This window comes from Nelumbo lutea, chromosome 1 (assembly GCF_056320005.1).
Source record: "Nelumbo lutea isolate HS-2025 chromosome 1, American lotus-T2T, whole genome shotgun sequence".
NCBI classification, from domain to species: domain Eukaryota; kingdom Viridiplantae; phylum Streptophyta; class Magnoliopsida; order Proteales; family Nelumbonaceae; genus Nelumbo; species Nelumbo lutea.
The window spans coordinates 206,889,283-206,909,461 of record NC_142684.1 but is presented as its reverse complement, the minus strand read 5'-3'; the positions used below and the strand labels follow the sequence as shown (position 1 = coordinate 206,909,461).

The window sequence follows — 20,179 nt, the reverse complement described above, 5'->3', positions numbered from 1 at the left end:
GCATTTTGTTTTTGTTTTGGTTGTTTTTGAGCAAATTGGTTCATTTTACATCGTTTTCTGAAAAGTAAAGAGAGTGTTGTATTTTATCCTTCCTCAAAAAGTAAAAGAGAAGTATAAATTACAAAGACCCCCCGTATTATGGGTCCGTGTGAGACAAAGACCCCTTCCATCCAAAAAGCCATTCTAATATTTTTTAATCCCATACTACCCTTGTAAAAACCATTCGGACGAGAAAAAAACTGTTCATCTTATCTGACCTCAGTGGCAGTAATTCCTTCACATTTCTCTCTCTCTCTCCATCTCTTTCCCTCTCTCTCTCCCGATCTCTCTACATTCCCTTCCCCTTCTCTCCTCTCCTTTCTTTTTCCACGCAGTCCGTGCCTTGCCACTCTCCTCTTCGTCTCAAGGTTGAAGACGATGAACAGGGTACAAGATGATGAACTTGTATTATAGGGTACAAGTATCTTTTCAGCCGAGAACTACCCAATTCATATTCATGGATATGATTTCTACATCGTTGCAGAGGGCTTTGGGAATTTTAATACGCAAACTGACACGGCTAAGTTCAATCTTGTCGATCCACCAATGAGGAGTACTGTTGCAGTTCCAGTGAATGGATGGGCAGTAATCCGATTTGTTGCTGATAATCCAGGCAAAACACCAACTCTAATTATGTTCTTATTTGGTATTACCTCCTCTGCATCTTCAATTACAGTTTCACCAATCTGATGCGTTTATTTATTTTATTTGGGAAAAAAACCAGGAGTTTGGCTGATGCATTGTCACTTGGACGTCAACAAACTTCAGAAGAGCATCTCACCTGACCCAATCATGAATCTACAGGCTGAAACAATAGCAGCAGGAAGCAGAGCTTGAACTTTGAAGGTCTGTGCAGCTCTTAACTCTTAACAAGAGGCAAGCGTTTCATATTCTTCAACTGCCTCTGTTTTTGCAAACTGCAATTGCCAATTGGAAATCCGAAATCCACAAAATGACAAAACAAATAAAAAGGACCAGTAGTTAGCAAACAAGTAGTTGAAAGTTGAAACCATTTGAGGACCATAAGAAACATAAATACAGAAATATCTTCACTTTATCTTGTTTCTAGTTTCAGAATGGCAAATTCAAGGAATAAAACTTGTAGATCCAAGTTTTGTGATTATCTTGGCATTTGATAATATCCTATTAACATGCAAGTTATATTCATCAACTCGTTAAAAATTAATGTCTGAAGAAAGTACTGAAGAAACAGAGGAACAGTTATTTCGGCCACTTAAGCCATAATCAAATAGCCCCTTGTTCAATAGGTACAGAATCGATACGGGTTCATATTGGAACTTGAGAGAGATACTATAAAAATTGGAAAACAAAGACCCGTTCCCTGATTGAAAACGAAATCTTAACCTATCTGAGCCGAGAATAGAGATCATTTCCTGCCTCTATGAACACAATGAGTGTTAGCAGGGGGTATGCCGAAATTAGCCTGCAACGAGATGTGGTGGCTATGGGGGAGAGGAACGGAAAATAGAGGAGAGCGGAAAGAAGAAAGAGGAGGAGAGAAAGGGGAACGGGAAGAACTGAAGAGAGATCGGAGGAGAGAGAGAGATGTGAAGGAATATGAGGCGAAGAGGATCACCGTTGTTGTTAAGTGTTTTTTCGTCCGGATACTTTTAGAAGGGTAATATGGAGATTGAAAAATATTGCAAGGCCTTTTTGGATTAAAGGGGGTCTTTGTCTCACGGTTATAATACAGGGGGGTCTTTGTAATTTACCCTAAAAAGAATGATGTATTTTTATCAAAAGAACGCGAGAGGAAATTGTTTAAAGGTAAAATTCCACTTTAGTACCTCAACTTTGGAGGTAGTGTCAAGTTATTACTCTAACTTTCAAATGTATCATTCGAGTACTCAAACTTTCAAAAAGTGTCATGTTGGTCCGAAATCGTTAATAGACTCATTCACGGGCCGGGTTACGGGCCTGACTTACACTGTATCAGGTTTAGGCTTTGGGATGGGCACCATTCAAAATTTGGCAAAAGCCAAACCCAAACCCGGCCTATGAACAGGTCTAACTCTTAACGTCTCAAAAAGTGTCAAGTTGGTCCAAAACCATTAACATACGTTAAATGTCATATAAAATGACAAAAATGTCTTTTACCAGATCTATGCCAAGCTATTTAATGAGCTTCTAAAACCATATCTCTACAAATGCTCATTGAAGCTATAGCATCTTACACACATAAAACTCGAAAGCAATGCATATGGAGATTGACGATGTGACCAGAAAACTTAGGCCTTGTATTCGCCATGGATCCTCCCTCTAAAAAGTTGGAGCATCTTCAGCTGCATAGAAATCACTCAATGATACAAGACTCTTGAACAAGTAGGTTATGGCACTTACTCTGACGTTTACAAGGTTGTTCGCCTCTCCGACGGTCTCAGTGTCTCACCATCGCCTTGAAAGAGGTCCACAATGTGATGAAATCTTCATTGTCTTTATTAGCAAATACTCAAATCTTCATTGTCTTCAAAAGAAGACGCTGTTCAGTAACACTTGATTCAGACATGATGAAATCTTTGGTTCAAAGTGATTGCAAAAAAATAAATACTGATTGCCAATGCAATTCCAAGGATTTGTTTCAAAAAGATGAGAAAAATACAGATGTACGTAGAAGATGAAATTGCACATGCACACATCTTAGATAAAAAAGTTATGCCTGAAAACATGCTTTTGGTGGGAAAGTTGAATACAGAGAAATCTTGCCCTGAGTTAACCAATTTTGACAGGAAAGGAGATCAACAACCCCATAATCAGGTATATATTATCATTGGCCTTATTTACTTTTTATCTGCATCATTTACAGATGTGGCATACTTCTCAATTTGGGACTTTATCCTTTTTTTTTTTTTGGAGGGGTGGGGAGGGAAAGAGGGATGTGAGTCTCCAGTAGTTCAAATCTTCTGATAGGATCAAAATCAGGTCTGAGTTTGGATTTCCTCCAGCCATGCTCAGGCTGTATGACATTCTTAAACTTGTTTGACCTATCCTGGTTCTCTCTTCCGTCCTGTTTTCGTTAGAAGTGGGCCTAGCATCTAAAGGTAGAAAACAGTGAATGGTGTCTTCATTAGTTCAAAATTTCAAACATCTCAATCGGTTCAGTCTCAAGGTAGAGGACAATGAACAGTGTATTCTTTTGAAGGTTTTAACATTTTCAAAAATTTTAAGTTGCACATGTGATGGAGGCCCATCACAAGAAAGCCCATCTCACCCCTAAGAGCGGCAGCTCTAGGATAAGGATAAGGCAAGAAGTCAAGATAATTCAAGATAATTCAAGAATTATCAAGAATTCAAGATAATCCAAGATAATCCAAGATAATTCAAGATAATTCAAGAATTATCAAGAATTCAAGATAATCAAGAATCCTAGAGATCAAGATAATCCAAGGCTTCCAAGATTCATGGATTAGATCCAACGGTGGAAGATCAAGCCCAAGAATTCCAAGAGAGTTCGATCCTATCAAGACCAAGATCAAGAAGAGTTTGATCCAGCTATGTGTTTGAGATGTTTAGATCAACTACAGTTTTTCTTTCATAATTATTTTACAATTTCTCAATGTATTATAAATACTGTTATTTCCCAGAGTTATGAATGAATTCATACTTCCTATTTTTCAGATTTTCTTGAGTTCTCTTCTTTTAGTTTTCGCCACATTTTCTCTCTCCTAGAAAAATCGGTGTTATTCGCTAGGTGCTAGCAAACACTCGGTGCTTTCATAGCCAGTTCCGGTTTCCATTGCTTCCACGCTGTGTCAGGTGGTATCAGAGCAGGAAGTTCGCCCAGTCAGATGGCCAACCAAGATGGTAGCAGTCGCAACCCACCCCATGACGGAGATCAGGGGTTCCCAGCTGTTGGAGAGCGATTGAAGAACATCGCATAGCCACACGTAACATCGAGCGGCAGTTGGCAGAGGTGACTGAGCAACTACAAACCTTGTTACGGGAGGTTGTCCCACAGAACCAAGAAAATCCACAACAGATCGAAGGAGACAACCGCGACAGACCACCCGTCGTTACTGTGTCCCAACGTCCAATTCTTGACGATGACAATGAGGATGATTCCAAATTTGGTGGTGCTCCAGTTCTTCCCGGCAACGACAGAAACGGTAGAAATTGGCACAATCAATGTAATTTCAATCCCCGTAGGAATAATGATGAATTTAAACTCAAGGTAGATATTCCTACTTTTAGTAGAGATCTTGGTATAGAGGGACACCTGGATTGGATCACAGAAGTCGATAGGTTCCTTGATTATATGGAGATACCAGAGGAATGAAGGGTAAAACTGGTAGCTTTCTGATTAAAGGGAGGCACATCTATTTGGTGGGAACGTATGAGAGAGACCCAGATGAGAGAAGGAAGGGGTCCTATTCGAACTTGGAGGCGCATGAAACAACTTATAAGAGGTAGATTTTTACCCCCAGATTATGAATAGTACATGTTTGAATCTTACCAACGGTGTGCGCAGGGTTCTCGTAGTGTTAATGAATATACATCTGAATTTTTGAGATTAGCTGAGAGAAATCAATTATCTGAAAGTGATAACCAGCAGGCAGCCCATTTTCTAAGCGGTTTGAGATGGTTCTCAATGTGCAAGCAAGGAACCTAGCATTGAAAGCAGAATTAATGTTCCAATACAAGGCATGCGGTGATAATTACCGCTGATACAGCGGAAGCGACAATAGACCGGCAACTGTCGACAGGAACAAATCATTCCCGACAGCACAACCTTCTAACCCGGCAAGCACAAGTAACGCTGGTAAGGCTACTACAGGAGGACATATGCGAGGTAATCCTTCCAACCCTCCTAAACCCATTAACCCTTATGCAAGGCCTGCTCCTATTAAATGTTTTAAATGTAATGTGGTGGGACATAGATCCAGTGACTGTCCCAGGAGGAAGGCAGTTAATATGGTAGAAATGGAGGATGAAGAAGATATTGAGGATGAAGTATATTGTGGACCTGATGGGGAGGTCCATACAAATATGAGGAGTATACTTGTGTGGTAAGAAAATTAATGTTGTCCTAGAAAAATAAGGATACTTCTCAAAGGCACAGATTATTTCGTACCAGATGCACTGTCAAGGAAAAAATATTTAATTTAATTATTGATAGTGGCAGTCATGAAAATATTATTTGCAGGGATGTCATCCAACAATTACAACTGGTTCCTGAAAAACATCCCAACCCATACACAATTGGGTGGATCAAGGAAGGAGGCGGCGTACGAGTGGAAGAACGCTGCAAGGTACCTTTTTCAATTGGTAAGTACCATGATGAAGTATATTGTGATATTGTTGATATGGATGCTTGCCATATTTTGTTAGGGAGGCCTTGGCAATTTGATATAGATGCAAGGCACATGGGTAGGAATAATACCTACCAACTGAAAAAATAGGGTACACGTTATACTTTGTTACCCATAGCTGAAAAAAATATTACAAATGCTCCAAAGACACATGAGAAGAATTTCCTTACCATCACCCATCATTATGCTGAATTTATTAAAGAATGTAAGGATACTCATGAAATACATTTGTTAGTAGTAAAATGAGATGTTAATGATGAAAATACAATTCCAGCTGAAATACATGGACTACTGGACGAATTTAATGATGTAGTTCCAGAGGAGTTACCAAATGAACTCCTTCCCATGAGAGATATACAACACCATATTGATTTTGTTCCAGGTACCAGTCTACCTAACCTCCCACATTACAGGATGAGTCCTAAGGAGAATGAAATCTTACGGGAAAATGTATAAGAATTATTTTAAAAGGGACACATTCAAATAAGCATGAGTCCTTGTGCAGTACCTGCTTTACTTACACCTAAGAAAGATGGCAGTTGGAAAATGTGTGTCGATAGCAGGGCCATTAATAAGATTACCATTGGGTACAAATTTCTCATTCCTAGGTTGGATGACATGTTGGACCAACTAAGCGAAGCTATAGTTTTCTCAAAAATAGATCTTAGGAGTGGATATCATCAAATCAGGATCCACCCTGGAGATGAATGGAAGACAACCTTCAAGACTAGAGATGGCTTGTTCGAGTGGTTAGTCATGCCCTTTGGACTAACCAACGTACCCAGCACTTTCATGAGGCTAATTAACTAGGTATTATGCCCCTTCATTGGTAAATTTGTGGTAGTCTATTTTGATATACAACAAATCTATCACTGAGCATGTGGGACATATTAGGGAGGTCTGCAAACATTGAGGGAAAATAAATTATATGCTAATTTGAAAAAATGCATCTTTATGAATGATAGTTTATTATTCCTATGATTTATTATAAGCAATGATGGAGTGAAAGTAGACGAGGAAAAAGTGAAAGCCATTAGGGAGTGGCCGACTCTATCCACTGTCACAGATGTCAGGCGATTTCATGGGTCGGCAACCTTCTATAGGCGCTTTATTAAGAATTTTAGTAGTATCATGGCTCCCATTACTGAATGCTTGAAAAAGGGTAGATTTCAATGGGGAGAAGAACAAGAGCAAAGTTTTGCTCTCATAAAAGAAAATTTATGTACTGCTCATGTTCTTGCCTTGCCAGACTTTAATAAATTCTTTGAAGTTGAATGTGATGCCAGCGGAGTTGGCATAGGGGCTGTATTGTCCCAAGAGAAAAGACCCATCGCTTTCTTCAGTGAAAAACTATGTGAAGCCAAGAGAAATTGATCTACTTATGACAAGGAGTTCTATGTTGTGATTAGAGCTTTGAAGACGTGGGAACACTATTTAATTGCAAAAGAATTTGTTCTCTATACTCACCACCAGGCCCTAAAATATCTTAGGGGGCAAAAGCAATTAAGAAGTGATTTACATGCCAGATGGTCTGCTTTCCTAGATAAGTTTTCATATAAAATTGTGTATAAGACAGGATAGCAAAATAAAGTGGCTGATGCACTTAGTAGGCGTGTAGCTCTTATCAAGACCCTCAGTGTTGAGATTGTGGGTTTTGAGTGCCTAAAAGACTTATATGCCCAGGATGAAGACTTTCAACAGGTATGGGGGAAATGTGTGAACAAGCAGCCAACATAAGACTTCTTTATTTATGATGGATTCCTTATGAAAGGGGAACAACTGTGTATCCCTTGGACTTCCCTCCGCGAAAAGATCATCAGGGATTTGCATGGGGGTGGATTAGCAAGACACTTGGGAAGGGACAAAACAGTAGAAGCAGTTAAGGGGCGATATTACTGGCCAAAATTAAGAAGGGACATGTCTACCCTTGTAAGCAGGTGTTATGTTTGTTAGACAGCTAAGGGACAAGCCCAAAACACAGGTCTCTACATGCCCCTACCTGTTCCTACTACTATATGGGAAGACTTGTCCATGGATTTTGTGCTAGGCTTGCCAATGACCCAGAGGAACATGGACTCCATCTTCGTGGTGGTTGACAGATTCTCAAAAATGGTTCACTTCCTCCCATGCAAGAAAGTAGTAGATGCATTCACAACAACCAAATTGTTTTTCAGGGAGATTGTCCGCTTGCATGGGGTACCCAAGACCATCACTTCAGATCGTGACACACGGTCCCTCAGACACTTTTGGATGACCCTATGGAGGTTGTTTGATTCATTACTTAATTTCAGCAGTACAGCCCATCCGCAAACAGATGGATAGACAAAAGTGGTAAACCAGACCTTAGGGAATTTAATTCGCAGCATATGTCAGGAGAGACCAAAACAGTGGGACTTCGCCATTGCCCAGGCTGAGTTCACCTATAACAACGCAGTACACAGTTCTACAGGCAGATCCCCATTCTCCATCGTATACATGAAAGTCCCTAACCATGCACCGGATTTAGTGAAGCTACCCAAGTACACAGCGCCAGTATCTCAGCAGAGCAAATGGCAAAACAAATCCAGTCCATCCAAGAGGTCGTGAAGCAGAAGCTAGAGCAAACCAACGCCAAATACAAGATGGTCGCAGACAAGAACCGCCGGTCTCAAGTGTCTGATGTAGGTGACGAGGTTATGGTCTTCTTAATGAAGGAAAGAATTCCCGCGGGTACTTACAATAAGTTGAAGTCCCGGAACTATGGCCCATGCAAGATCGTGAAGAAGATCAATGATGATGATGGCAGATTTGGCCCTCCAATGAAATTGTGACACGTGGCACCTCGTCACAACTAGGAAAACACCTAGCCAACAAACTTACGAAGTTGGTGACCCACCCGGGCACTAGTCTGGCCAGCCTGACACGCGACTTGCGCAGCACGCGCGCGGCCTGCGCGAACTACGCACGGCCTGCGCGACCTGGCCGACCTGGCCGACCTGGATCAGCCTAGCGCATGATCCAGCCAAGCCGCCCATAAGGCGCCCACCGACAAACCTGGCCTAGACCCTGACCTACCGACTGACACAGGCGCTAGCTTGACGACCTGGTCTATATACTGACCCGCCAACTGACACAGGCACCGACCTGATGACGTGGCCTAGACATTGACCCGCCGACTGACACAGGCACCCCCTGACAACCCGGCCCAGGTGCCGACCTGGCCGCCTGACATAAGCGCCAGCCTGACGACCTCGAGGAGTTCACCACCGTACCCCGGTTCTGACAGGATGCGACGAGTCTTATCGTTTGGAGACTTTTCACCCACCTAACCCGCAAGGACTCCGGTATTAAAGACCTCACCCCCCAAAGGGGAGGGGGATGAAAAAAGGGAAGTAACCCTACTCTCTAGCTCTCTCATATTATCTTCAAAGCTCTCTACAATAAGAGTGCTAACTTAAGCGTCGGAGAGCCCCCACCGGGAAAATACCCCCGGGACCTCTGATTCAGTTCTCACAGGTCCTTTAGCTCCCGCCGCCTACGAAGAGGAGGAAAAGATGGAGTTCTCGGAGGTCCCTCAGCTCCCGCCACCTACAAAGAGGAGGAAAAGATGGAGTTCTCGTAGGTCCCTCAGCTCCCGCCACCTACAAAGAGGAGGAAAAGATGAAGTTCTCGCTGGTCTCTCAGCTCCCGCTGCCTACAAAGGAAAGAAGACCACCTCATGCTGAGGGCAGTCGGATTGCGCCGCACCAGGGAGCTCCAGCATTCTCTAAGTCACCGGCCGCCTAGTAGGCAGTTCGCTACCAGGCAATTCGCCTACAGGCAATTCGCCACCAAGCAGTTCGCCACCAGGCAGTTCGCAACCGAGCAGCTCGCCACCAGGCAGTTCGCCACCAGGCAATTCGCCACCAGGCAGTTTTCCACCGAGCAGCTCGCCGCCGGGCAGTTCATCACCAGGCAGTTCGCCACCAAGCAGTTCGCCACCAGGCAATTCGCCACCAGGCAGTTTGACACCAGGCAATTCTCCACCAGGTAGTTCGCCATCGAGCAGTCCGCCACCAGGCAGTTCACCACCAGGCAGTTCATCACCAAGCAGTTTGCCACTAGGCAGTTCGCCACCAAGCAGTTCGCCACCAGGCAGTTCGCCACCAGGGAGCTCGCCACCAGGCAGTTCGCCACCAAACAGTTCACCACTGGGCAGTTCACCGCCAGGCAGTTCGCCCCCAAGCAGCTCATCACTAAGGCACGCCACCACCGGGTCAAATAACGAGGTACTTAGCCAAAAAAATTTACATCACAAAACATTGGTACGTGGCCGAAAACGATTACATCAATTGGCGCCGCCTGTGGGAACACACTACAAAAAGCTAAGTTCTCATCCTACAAAAGCTAAGTTCTCATCTTGCCAAAACTAAGTCCTCACTTTTTAGAAATTGAAGCTATCGCTTTATAGTTTACATTTTTTATGAACTCAGAGACTATGCAGGGAGCTAACGGACTAAGTAGCTCTACCAACCTTACTTTCAATTCAGATAATGCCACATCAGTCCTCTCCGCAAGGTCCCCCTACCAAGATGAGCTCTTCGTGGCTTCCGCGGGAGTTGGCGGCCAACTGACTACATAGGTGCCCTTACTGGTCGAGCCTTCCAAGGCTCCCGTGTGAGCTGGCAACCTAAAGTTAGTAGTGCTGCCCCCGAAGGTCGAGCCCCTAGTAGCTTCTTGTAGGAGTAGGTGATCGGCATTACGAAGCTGATGCAAGCCAAGCCTATGGGCCACATTAATACTTAAGACCCGGTCGCTTCTCCGGCACGGGCAAAGTTAGAAAAGAGTAGACCACTGGTCACTCCAAAAGCCTACAAGCCACATTACTACTAAAGACCCGGTCGCCTCTCCGGCACGGGCAAAAGTCAAAGAAGAGTAGACTACAAGTCGCTCCCAAAGCCAACGGGCCACACTAGTAATTGGATCAGCACTTACTAGCTCATCGACTTACGGGCCAAAAGAAATCTACTCCCTTCACTGAGTTACTATCAACTCGGGAGTGGGGGGCTATTGATGAGGGCAGATTTGGCCCTCCAGTGAAATTGTGACACGTGGCACCTTGTGACAACTAGGAAAACACCCAGCCAACAAACTTACGAAGTTGGTGACCCACCCGGGCACCAGTCTGGCCGGCCTGGCGCGACCTGCGCGTGGCCTGACGCGCGCCTGCGCGACTTGCACGCAGCACGCGCGACTTGTGCGCAGCCTGCGCGAACTGCACACGGCTTGCGCGAGCTGCGTGCGACGTGCGGCCTTCACGACCTGGCCGACCTGGACCAGCCTAGCGCATGATCCGGCCAAGCCGCCCATAAGGCGCCCACCGACAAACCTGGCCTAGACACTGACCCGCCAACTGACACAGGCGCCAGCTTGACAACCTGGTCTAGACACTGACCTACCGACTGACACAGGCGCCAGCTTGACAACCTGGTCTAGACACAGACCCGCCGACTGACACAGGCACCAGCTTGACAACCTGGTCTAGACACTGACCCGCCGACTGACACAGGCACCGACCTGACGACCTGGCCTAGACACTGACCCGCCGACTGACGCAGGCTCCCCCCTGACAACCCGGCCCAAGCACCGACCTGGCCGCCTGACACAAGCGCCAGCCTGACGACCTCGAGGAGTTAACCACCGTACCCCGGTTCTGACAGGATGCGACGAGTCTTACCGTTTGGAGGCTTTTCACCCACCTAACCCGCGAGGACTCCGGTATATAAAGACCTCACCCCCCAAAGGGGAGGGGGATGAAGAAAGGGAAGTAACCATGCTCTCTAGCTCTCTCATATTATCTTCAAAGCTCTCTACAATAAGAGTGCTAACTTAAGCGTCGGAGAGCCCCCACCGGGAAAATACCCCCAGGACCTCTGATTTAGTTCTCGCAGGTCCTTCAGCTCCCGTTGCCTACGAAGAGGAGGAAAAGATGGAGTTCTCGGAGGTCCCTTAGCTCCCGCCACCTACAAAGAGGAGGAAAAGATGGAGTTCTTGCAGGTCCCTCAACTCCCACTGCCTACAAAGGAAAGAAGACCACCTCATGCTGAGGGCAGTCGGATTGCGCCGCACCAGGGAGCTCCAGCATTCTCTAAGTCATCGGCCGCCTAGTAGGCAGTTCGCTACCAGGCAGTTCGACACCAGGCAATTCGCCACCAAGCAGTTCGCCATCAGGCAGTTCACCACCGAGCAGCTTGCCACCAGGCAGTTCGCCACCAGGCAATTCACCACCAGGCAGTTCGCCACCAGGCAATTTGCCACCGGGCAGTTCGCCACCGAGCAGCTCGCCACCGGGCAGTTTGCCACCAAGCAGTTCGCCACCAAGCAGTTCGCCACCAGGCAGTTCGCCACAAAGTAGTTCACCACCAGGCAGTTCGCCACCAAGCAGTTTGCCACCAGGCAGCTCGCCACCAGGCAATTCGCCACCAGACAGTTCTCCACCGGGCAGTTCACCGCCACACAGTTCGCCCCCAGGCAGTTCGCCACAAAGCAGTTCGCCACCAGGCAGTTCGCCACCAAGTAGTTTGCCACCAGGCAGTTCGCCACCAGGGAGCTCGCCACCAGGCAGTTCGCCACCAGACAGTTCACCACCGGGCAGTTCGCCGCCAGGCAGTTCACCCCCAAGCAGTTCTCCACCGAGCAGTTCGCCAGTAGGCAGTTCACCACCAAGTAGCTCATCACTTAGGCACGCCACCACCGGGTCAAATAACGAGGTACTTAGCCAAAAAATTTTACATCACAAAACATTGGTACGTGGCCGAAAACGGTTACATCAAATGATAATGCCTATGTAGTGGACCTACCAGATCATATGGGTATATCCAAGACCTTCAACATTGCTGACCTTCACCGGTACTTGCCAGAGATCACACTTGCCTATCCTAATCACGACTCGAGGTCGAGTTTTCTCCAAGTGGGGGAGAATGATGGAGGCCCATCACAAGAAAGCCCATCTCACCCCTAGGGGCGGTAGCTCTAGGATAAGGATAAGGCAAGAAGTCAAGATAATCCAAGATAATTCAAGATAATTCAAGAATTATCAAGAATTCAAGATAATCCAAGATAATTCAAGATAATTCAAGAATTCAAGATAATCAAGAATCCTATAGATCAAGATAATCCAAGGCTTCCAAGATTCATGGATTAAATCCAACGATGGAAGATCAAGCCCAAGAATTCCAAGAGAGTTCGATCCTATCAAGACCAAGATCAAGAAGAGTTAAATCCAACTATGTGTTTGAGATGTTTAGATCAATTACATTTTTTCTTTCCTAATTATTTTACAATTTCTCAATGTATTATAAATACTTATATATTTCCCAGAGTTATGATTGAATTCATACTTCTTATTTTTCAGATTTTCTTGAGTTCTCTTCTTTTAGTTTTCGCCACCTTTTCTCTCTCCTAGAGAAATCGGTGTTATTCGCTAGGTGCTAGCAAACACCCAGTGCTTGCATAGCCAGCTCCAATTTCCATTGCTTCCACGCTGCATCAACATGTCATCAGTGATCAGATAACTGACGGTCCATTAACGGTAGTGACCAATTTGACACTTTTTGAAAGTTTGGGTAGCAACTTAACACTATCCCCAAAGTTCAAGGTTCTAAAATGGAATTTTCTCTTGTTAAAAATCACCCTTACTTTCCACTATTTCTCTTAAAACACACTATAACATTTTAAAACGCCCAAGGAACCCACGTCAGTAACTTGACCTTCTAATAGGTGTTAGTAGATTACCATTTCACACTTTATTATATGTGACCTATTTTTCAATATCCCGAAATATCTGAACCGAGAAGGTTGTATTAGAGGTTGTGTGACCAATTACAACCTTCTGCAATATCAGCTTTGCAATTACATTTCCCATGTGTAACAGAGCATCCTTTCATAATCAAGATTGACAGGAGACAATTGTTTTTAGGAAAAATTGTCGATAGGTAACCTATACTTTAGGCTGAGTGCCAATTTAGTACCTGAACTTTAAATTATGACAATCTAATACCCAAATTTTTAATTTGCGACAATCTAGTATCCGGTGTTAATCAGTCGTTAAGTGGTATGTAAAAGGCAAAAATGCCCTTCAAGTATAAACTCCCAATCTTACTCCTCTGTGTAAACGCTACCTCTCTCCATTGTCCTCACAACAACAAAATGCATTTTAATGATAGAATTGCCATGGGTTGTCAGTGAATGATGCCATGGGGAAGTAATGGGGGTAGGGTTGGCATGGTGGAATTGGTAGGGCCTAATCTCTTTTTGAGCCAAGAGACATAAAAAACCGAATGGAGCTTGCAGTCATTTGGAAGGGTGAGTTTGTATGTCACCGGCTCAATTCTTTCTAAATTCTCTCTATTCTCTTCAAGGTGGCCATGTTGTTCATCCTGTTGTGGGCTCATACTAAATTCTCCTTGAGTTCAGGCAGTATGTGGTCTCGTTCTATCAAAAGGTCGTCAACTACTTGTACCTTAGCAGTGCCTGGGATTTGGGACATAAGATAGAGGGGAGGGGGAGGCATACCGATCTGGAAGGAAGTAAACTTGGTTGCCAAATGATAAGTGGTATAAAACCACTGGGCCCAATTGTGAGAGTGTGCTGGCAAAAGAGTTTGGATCGTTTGTTCCCTAGGGACAGAAAACTTTTTGTCTCCTCCAATCCAATCCTATTCATTATTTATCAAATACGCTTAACCCACTCACCCTTCGTACCCACTTTCTCTTTTCATTCCCAAGTACCACTGTGAGTTTGTCTCTTCTTCTTCCTTCCCTCTCCACCCACCGCCCCTTTGCCACTACAGCTGCCGATAGTTCCATCCCTCGCCGATTCAAGTTTTTCTCTTGCGGTTTTCCTCTCTCGCCACCGATTGACACGCTATTATACTCCGGCCACCGATTCAAGTTTCTCTCTCACAGTTCTTCTCTCTCCCCACCAATACGCTGCTGTACTCTGGCTACACAGGAACCCTCTTCGCCACTGCAACCCTCGCTGGTGCTATATTCCGGTCAACTCCATAACCTTGCCTCACCCTTGCAACTCTAGTGGTTCTTATTTCGCCCCTGCAACAATCTGGAGTGTAATATTGTAAATATGGGATTTTAAATGGCAATTAGAAATCAGTAAACAACCACACCGATCTTTTTAATCAAACATTGCCAATGTTTTTTAATTTTAGTATAATGATGTGAATCTGACCAACAATAATTTAATGGATTTCAGGCTTGCAATCCAATTTGTTCCATCTTTGATGAAATTTTTGAATCCATAGAGCACAAATGGATCAAGAACTAGGATGACGAGCACAGATGATATAGCTGAATTTTACATTGATTTTGTCAAAACATGCTTGTTCAATTCCCATATGTAACATTCATTGAAATGAAAAGGTAATATTATATACAGAGTAGAGCAAAAGAAAAGCCTTATATTATTTATTTACTTTATTTAGGCCTAATCTCTTTTCCTTGGATAATAAGATCAGACATCCAGTGACCACCCTTCACCTACTTCCCCATCTTCTCCTATGCCGTTAAATAACCCATCCATCTTCTCCTCTAGGGTAATGTGCCTCTTGTTGACCCACTAACATGGATGGCAACAATATGGGTGGTTGCAAGGTGAACCTACAGCTATGTACATGGTTGAAAATTACTCCAGTAAACAGCTAGTGAGGCAATTAGGGATCTAGATACAAAATATGGATATCTCCACCCGTAGTTTTGGCAAACCTTACAGACTGAGGCAACCGTCTCCAACAGTTGGTAGCAACATCTCTGGCGGTCAGTGGCACTGGTGGAACCAGATGTGAGAGAGGAGGAAGAAAAAGAAGAGGGAGAAAGACGAGTTCGAGATAGAGGAAGGAATGAAAGGCTTGAGTGTTTGGGCGGGTTGTCAAAATTTCAAATGCATTTCATCAATTTTTGAGTCGAGGCTGCCGTTAAAGGTTTAGACCGTTAATTTCAAATGTAGAAAGATCTATGACGTGTTCAAAATGTATTGGACGGGACAGAAAAATTTTTGTCCCTAGGGGACAAATGATCCGAACTTAAGTGTGATTGGTGGCAAAACACATTAAATAAGTTTCTAAAACCACTCGGCCCAAGTGTGAGAGTGTGCCACTTCGAAAAAAGTTGAAGGGTAATTTCGACCATGCACTGTCTCTGAAATGCATCTGAGTGCGTTCAGATCCGGCTCCTGGATTATAATTTTCAGATATGAAAACAAAATTCAGATCGGTTTTAAGAGGAGACACTAAACGGGTTTGAGGTCTGATATCTTAAAAGTGCAACCAAATGCCACTAAGTAACTAAATTGTAAATTATAAGGTATTTTTAATAAAATACAAATTATAAAATTGGTTTAATTAAATCTATGAAACTATAGATGTATTCTAGTAAATGACCTTTTTGTTAATAGTTTTTTAGTGTTCAGTCCACCCCAGAAATCTTATCTCTACCATACAGTTGAGGTAAGTGCCAATTCAGAATTGATGTCAATACACAGGCAGGCGTTGTTGATGTTTAGGTGGAGGTATTTGAAATTTTGAATTGTTATAATCTAGTATTGGAATTTAGAGTTCGGATGTGAATTACAGTCTACTTATCCCTTTCTTAATATATATAGCTGTGGTGGTCATGCTTCTTTTATGTACTATATTCAATTAAATTAAAACAAAATATATCAAATCAGAGTGGCGCAGCGGAAGCGTGGTGGGCTCCCATAACCCACAAGTCCCAGAATCGAAACTTGGCTCTGATATAGGAGAAAGGCTTCCGGTGACAGTTTATTTTTTCCAAAAACAATTTATTTTCGAAAGTATGCATTGAGCACAATAAGTATTGTAAAAATCAGTAAGATAAGTAAAGTACCAAATGAACTATTAAAGATAGCCTGTTTTTTTTTTTTGAGTGGGGTGAGGAAAATTTTACCCTGAGAGAACATTTTAAATGGAGAAAGTAATCAAATTCTGGTATTTAAGCATTTTTTTTATTTTGATTTGATGAATTCTCTAAGACTAAACACTCGTAAATTGCAGACCTACCTTACCTAAAACATCTATACCCAACCCTGTAGCCTGTAGGTTCCATGAATCATGAAACTAAAACACCAAATAAACTGAAAGAATCTATCACTATCAGTCCCCTTCATTGGTTCGAAACAAGGCCAGCGCCCCATCTTCGCAATTCCCATGAACCTGGCAAAGCTTCCGACTTCGCATATTTTTATTAATTGCACTTTGTCCCATATCGGTTGTTAATAATTATGTAGACGTGTTCTTCAAAGCGCCCGAGCTTTCAAAGGGTTCGACCTTACTTGAACGGGATCTGTTCTATAGGCTCGTACCTCTGTATCCTTGAATCTTAAGGAGACAGGAATCAACGTCTGGTGGATGAATTCGAACCGTGCGATCAGAGCGTGATTGATTGCCTTGGGATCTCAAGATTTGAGTTTCTACGGGCCGTAGAGGATCGTTCTCAGCCCATTTCTGACAAGACTTTCCCCTTTTTTCCTTTTCTTATAAATATATATTCCGCTGGGCTCAAATGCATCAACATTACTGGTGGCAGGCGGGATTAAACCGTGGAATAAAAAGCCAACCTCCCAAGCTATTAAACCGAATTTTTTAGATTAAGGCAAGTTAAATAACGAATCAGAGTGGCGCAGCGGAAGCGTGGTGGGCCCATAACCCACAGGTCCCAGGATCGAAACCTGGCTCTGATATTAAGTGTTTCAGAGAAAGGCTTTCAGCTCTCTTTTGCCAAATTTCACTTTTTGGTTTTAAGCTGTTTCTCTCTCTCTCTCTCTTCTTTTGGGCTTCCTACAAACACGTTAATAGAACTTTTCAACAATTAATCCATATATGGCTTCCAAAAAAAAAAAACAATTAACATATATGAATATTTATGTCTAGAACCCGCTTGCTGCATCATGCATGACACATAGAGAAATTGGATTTGCTCCCCATAGCGCCTCACACACTCACACCTGGCATCCGTGCATATCTTCCCATAAATGACAGTATACAAGTACACTGATGTTTTCAATGCACAATTAAAAGCTTTGTGAGATTGGTGTGAAGCAAGCTCGATGAGTAACAAATCTGGATTCATAGATGGAAGTTTTCAATTTCATTTTGAGAATTTATTTTATTAGATGAATTTTGTCCCACATCCTTACCAAAAAAAAAAAAAAAAGAAAAACTATCCCGCATTAGTGGCTATTAGTAAATCTGTATATGTTACATCATCATGGTTCGATCACAGTTGAACATTGCTTCAAAATATGCAAAAGATAGAATAGCATGACCTTACTTGAATAGGTCCGTTCCATAGGCCAGGCAGGTACTTAAGTCTGGTGGTTGAGATGGTCACATGGTTGTAGACTCAACCGTTTTTTGTCTCCATTTCGGTACACGGTAATTAACTGATGTTGAATACACGGATATATCATCCTCTTATAGTTTGATTCCTCAGGTTAGTGCTTGATTAGCTAAGAAGTAATACATGTGTATACGTTTTGGGTGTTTTGATATTATGAAGTACTTTTTATTTTTACTTTGTTATTCTAACATTTTTATAGGGAGTCAATTTTAGGGGTATTTAACACTTACAAATACTATGTTTCTTTGGTTGGCCAAAAGATATAGGATTTCTAATTGAAGTATTTCTTGGTAAGAAGTGTCATTACGTTAAACCTTGGTAAGAAGTGTCATTACGTTAAACCTTGGTAAGAAGTATTTCTAATTGAAGTTATTAATTTATTTATTTTTGTAATCAAATGAAGTTTGTTTTATATCATGCTTATTTTCTCTTCGCAATCAATTAATTAATATTTTAATTTTTATTAATTTGTATTTTATTATCAATATTTTATTTTTTTAATATTTATGACTTAATTAATGGTTTTAATAATTTATTATGAAATATTAATTAATTATTAAATTGTTTTTAATTGATTAATATTTTTGTTAATTATTTTTAATTAAATTATTTTATTTATATATTATTAAATAAATAATAGTTTATTAATGAGTCATGAGTCTAATATTAAGTTATTAATTCTTATAAACACTACAATGAAGGTGTTTTTTTATTAAACAAGTTTACCCCTCCATTCCCGGTTGTTTCTCACCAAAATGGTGGTATTCCAGTATCTCACATCCCAACAATTGGGATTTATATATAATCCCACATTTTTCTAATCCCATGTCATGGCATCCCATAAACCAAACATGGGAAGAGAAGAATATTCTAGAATATCCCATATTCTCCCTTCCCACCTCACAAACCAAACTAAGCCTAAAGGGATTAATTTTTCCATATTTTCTTGGGTTAAAAATAGTGAGAGGGACTTCAAATAACTCTTTCATAATTATGGATCTACAATTATCCCATAAAAATGACTAAAATTGGCTCTCAAAAAATGAACTAAATTTAATAGGACTACTCTACTTTTTTCTTCCATATTAAGATATACAAATATTCAAATAATGAATGGTTCATATACACTAAAGTCTACAAGAGAAAGAAAAATAAATAAAGAAGAAATATATCAAGCTCTTGAGGGTGGCTTTACTATACTGGTTTGTTTGGTTCTTACGATGGGAATGGGAAAATGGGGATATTCCCATTAAATTCCCTTGTTTCACTGTTTGTTTGAGTAGATGGGATGGAAAATTATGGGACACAGGTTCCCAAAGACAAAGAGAATGAAGAGGATAGTTCCGCTGGGGATTAGGAGTTATCCCGAAGACCTCGGCGGACAACCTCATCCTAACAACCCCGGAAGCCTCATCCAAACAGGACATGAATCCTTGGCTATAAGTAGGTTACCCCTACTCGAACCAACACGTTTTTCTCAACTGCTTGGCCTGACCACCCACTATTGTTGATTGACTTGAGAGCTGCAGTGCCTACCCAGGGAACAACTCCTCGGGCCTCCGACTACTTTCTTGTTTCAGATCTTGGTGCGCGGTTTCGTACTTCCACATCGGCTTCGCCAATTGGCAGGATTATCTAACCGCGATCTTGCTTCGGGATACCTTGGATCAGACAACATCAAATTGGTGTCGTCTGTGAGAATCGCACAAAAAGCCATTCCAAAATCTATCTCTCTGTGCAATCAAGAACCATGCTAAGAAATGCATCCGACCGCTCTATAGGTTGATCCCCATCTCGGGGATCTTGCTCTCATTGCAACCCTCCAAACCACGAGCCTCAACATTAGACCACGGTTGACCCCTCCCAGTTCTAGGCGATGCAGCAAAAGGTTGACCAGATCATCGTGATGATGCAAACACTGGGGCAAACAACGCAACCTCCTCAAACCGTCCCCCTTCTTGTCCAAACACTTAACACAACCGATCCTCGCCCCAAGGACCCCAAAAAGTGCCACTCGGACAAGCATGGGGCATGATCTGACCAAGAAAGGCAACAACCATCAAGAAGATCGGATTTTCCAACCCGATCTCATGTATGTGATGATCGTGGCATAACGCATTGCTCTGCCCGAGTTTCGGTGAAAGAAAGGCACGGCCAACATCTGCAACAGTGGCCAGTCTCCACTACCAAATCCAACTCAATCAAAGACCGCCCTATGATGCCAAAGAAAGAAAGGACCATGCATGCGGCCCCAGACAATAGGGATGTGAAGATCAGGGTGCTTAGGCAACGCCTGACCAAATTGGAATGCAGCCAAACTGACAGAAGCGTGACTCCTCCTATAGTCCGACCCACAGAACCTAACAACCAGCCCGCCAAGGAGCTACTCTTCACCCAAGACATCGTGAACGAGCTCCCCCAGCC

At 42.8% G+C, this 20,179-nt stretch overlaps 1 long non-coding RNA gene, 1 other non-coding gene and 1 pseudogene across 2 annotated transcripts; all 3 read left to right on the top strand.

Annotated features, from left to right (window-relative positions):
• The first annotated feature begins 160 nt into the window (after positions 1-160).
• LOC148880607 (uncharacterized) lies at positions 161-1,155 on the top strand. Its single transcript, XR_016104610.1, has 2 exons — positions 161-652; positions 764-1,155. It is a non-coding gene; the product is annotated as an uncharacterized LOC148880607 (long non-coding RNA).
• Positions 1,156-16,678: 15,523 nt separating this feature from the next.
• On the top strand, positions 16,679-16,871 carry LOC148880606 (small nucleolar RNA U3; annotated as a pseudogene).
• Positions 16,872-17,024: 153 nt separating this feature from the next.
• Positions 17,025-17,096, top strand: TRNAM-CAU (transfer RNA methionine (anticodon CAU)). The gene has a single exon. It is a non-coding gene; the product is annotated as a tRNA-Met (tRNA).
• The last annotated feature ends 3,083 nt before the right edge of the window (positions 17,097-20,179 follow it).